A 2,950-nucleotide genomic window follows, 5' to 3' on the forward strand; every position below is an offset into this window, starting at 1 on the left:
ATTTGAGCAACGGTATTATGTGATATGAGGGGCTCGGTGGCCTTAGAGCAACCGTTTTTGCTTACTGAGCAGAACATCATGAGTCTAATCTCAGGCCCATCCACATTCAAGATTCGTCAATCCTTTTATTTGTTAATATGACTACATGGTAATAACAGCAACTCGGTGATTAAAAATGTGCTCGTCTGCCTAGTGGCAAACGTTTTTGTTTACTGAGCAGAAGACCGTGGGTTTAGTCCCAAGCTCCTTCGCGTTATATGATCGTTAGGACATTAATTCAGCTTATCGTTTACCAAAACGAACCCTGCTGCAAACCCAACCCTCTTATCCAACATCCCAGTGATTCCTCGTGGAAGTGCAGAGGTGTTCTCGGCTTCCATCAAAACGAGTGTCATGTCAACACAATCCTTCCCATTCCTTTCTTGACCTGTGTTCGGGCGCGGCTGGCGCTGGTATTGCCTAATTTAAGATCACCAGTTTTTACACATTGAGGATGATTGCTAGTCACAAGCATTATCTATTGGTTCTCTGTGTTATTACAGCTGATCTGGCAATAACAGAGTAGCAACCGTGGGCGGTCAATCAAGCTCAAGCTCAAGCTGAAGCTGGAAAGTCTTGTTGCACAGTGACATTGGACCCTGCCAACACACGGTGCGTGCACGGCAATGTGGGCCGTCAGAATGGTTCATCGGTTGCAAAGTGAAGTGCTTCTTAAACTGAAGCGATACATTTCTCAATTTTTCAACTTTATCGTAGCGTAAACTTATTATTATCACCCATATGCCCGTCCACGCCTGAAACCCATCCACCACACAACATCAAATAAAAATGTTTCTCATTCACTTTTGAGCAAACTGCAATCACTCTCTCATACTCGAAATGTGCCATGACCAAATTGGCACAACGATGCCCATACGCTATCTGACCAAAGCGGAGGGAGATTTTCGGATGAAGAAAGTTGTACCTTAACTTATCATTACGAAAAATGATATGATTTTAATTCAAAATTTCTCGACAAATAACGTAATGACAAAAAACACGAACCCCATACGCCAGCGTGTTGAAATTTGAGCCATAGCCAATAACCAATAATAAACAATACATTTGATTACTTACCAAATACGACGCCATACGCAACCAAGCATCACTTCCCGTGGGCTGTTCTCAACATCTCGTCCACATGGACAATCTTTTCCCGTGCCTTGCCCTTCGCTTGTCCCCTACGGCATTCCTCGGCATCGATCGCATTCCAACTGTCCCAGGTGACCACTCGCTACCGCTCAAATCCAACCCCGGCTTGGCTTCCTTGACTCGAATGACATCGTTTTTGAAATCCCTATAGATCAAATCCGCCACTCCGGACGAATTGTACATCGTCGTCAATATAACTCCCGTTGGACCCGTTGCCAACCAACCCGAGGCGTACAGTCCGTTCTCGTACTTGTCCTCGATATCGTCGATCGTTTGATCACTTCCGGTGAGATTTTTCTTCAGAACACGACCCGCTGCATTCCAAATGCATCCTTTGCGTTCGTGAATGTTTAAGGTACCATTCATGTTGTCCGATTTGTAGCCAATACTGCGACATACTAGATCCGTAGGTATAACTTCCTTTTCGTCGGTTGGGACGGTTCTATTAACGACGTATTCAATCGCTCCGACATGGTTCGTTCCAATGAAGTTCACTGTTGCTGCAGGTCGAATCCTGCTCCTGGTTGGTTTGTTCCGAAAGGCTTTTTAGCATCATTTCTGTGATACGCTTACGAGGTCGCGGCAAGCTTGGCAGAACTTCTTCTACATCTGCAACATAAAAAATCAGACATTTCAGTCAGCAAAGCGTACTATCGAATTAGGTAGACCGAGAACGAACCTTGAAGGTCTTTTGACCGCCATATCGTCGCACTGTTTGACAGTTTGAGCATTTCTCACAGCTCTTTAATGGTGAAAGCAGCCTGTAGGGGACCACGTCGGCCCACAAGCAGAACCTTCTTGAAATTGCTTCGCGAGAGGGCCTCCAGAGCGTATTCGGTAATATCGGTTTTCTGCACAAGTTATCAAATAATTGAACTTGATGATTTGATAAACTTACAAGTTCAAACAAACCTTCAGCAGATCTGCACCGGAAAGTACTATTCGAGCTAGAGAGTGGATTTTTTTTTCAAATCCTTGTCGTTTTTTAAGACCTTTCCTGGTTTCCGGAGCTTGCCCTTCATAATCGCTCAGAATTTTTCTATTGGGCGAAGTTCTGGCGAGTTTGGCGGATTTGCCTCCTTCGGCACAAAAACAACATCGTATTCTCTTTATCGGATCAGTTAGGCAGACATGGAGGCCGACCCACTTCATTGTCTGCGTGACAAACCAGACGGAAGCATTTACGTTCTTGGCCACGTCCCGAATCGAAAGGTTCGGATTGCACTTAAAGTAATCCCTCGCCTCCCTTGCGTTCACGGAGTCGGTCTTCTTCGCTTTTCTTCCGCTGGAAGTCATCTCGATAATTACTTGACAGATTGTGACGAAATTTTGCACATGTAAACATTAAACTCTTACTACACACTAGTTTTACTCAAAATTTCATCAATTTTTACCAATACAATAAAAAATAATACACAAAAGAAAGTAATGCATTTTTTCGAGTAAAATCTTTAGTTTCAGTTTAGCGCGGGCAGGCAATAATCATTTTGATTATAAATAATATCGGTGTAAATCGGTATAAAATCTAAAACATCTGTATTCTGAGAAAACTTATCGGTATATCGGAATCAAGTTTGAAAATTGGCTGCCAACACTGATTCTAGAACCTCAGTCGGCATCTACAAACAAATTTTTAATTGTTTGTCTCTCTTTCTCCCGCTGCTTTTTTATTTTTTTTTTTTAACTTTTTATTTGTTGCAAATTCAAAATAAATTACATTTCATTTTTAACCTAGGTGCTCCAGTTACTGCAGTAACGT

At 42.7% G+C, this 2,950-nt stretch overlaps 1 pseudogene; it reads right to left on the bottom strand.

The window, feature by feature from the left end:
* Positions 1-1,144: 1,144 nt before the first annotated feature.
* On the bottom strand, positions 1,145-2,487 carry LOC135698446 (NADPH:adrenodoxin oxidoreductase, mitochondrial-like; annotated as a pseudogene).
* Between the last annotated feature and the right edge of the window lie 463 nt (positions 2,488-2,950).

Source organism: Ochlerotatus camptorhynchus, unplaced genomic scaffold, assembly GCF_037179485.1.
Source record: "Ochlerotatus camptorhynchus isolate MF236.1 unplaced genomic scaffold, CSIRO-AGI_Acam_v1.1 ptg000086l, whole genome shotgun sequence".
NCBI classification, from domain to species: Eukaryota; Metazoa; Arthropoda; class Insecta; order Diptera; family Culicidae; genus Ochlerotatus; species Ochlerotatus camptorhynchus.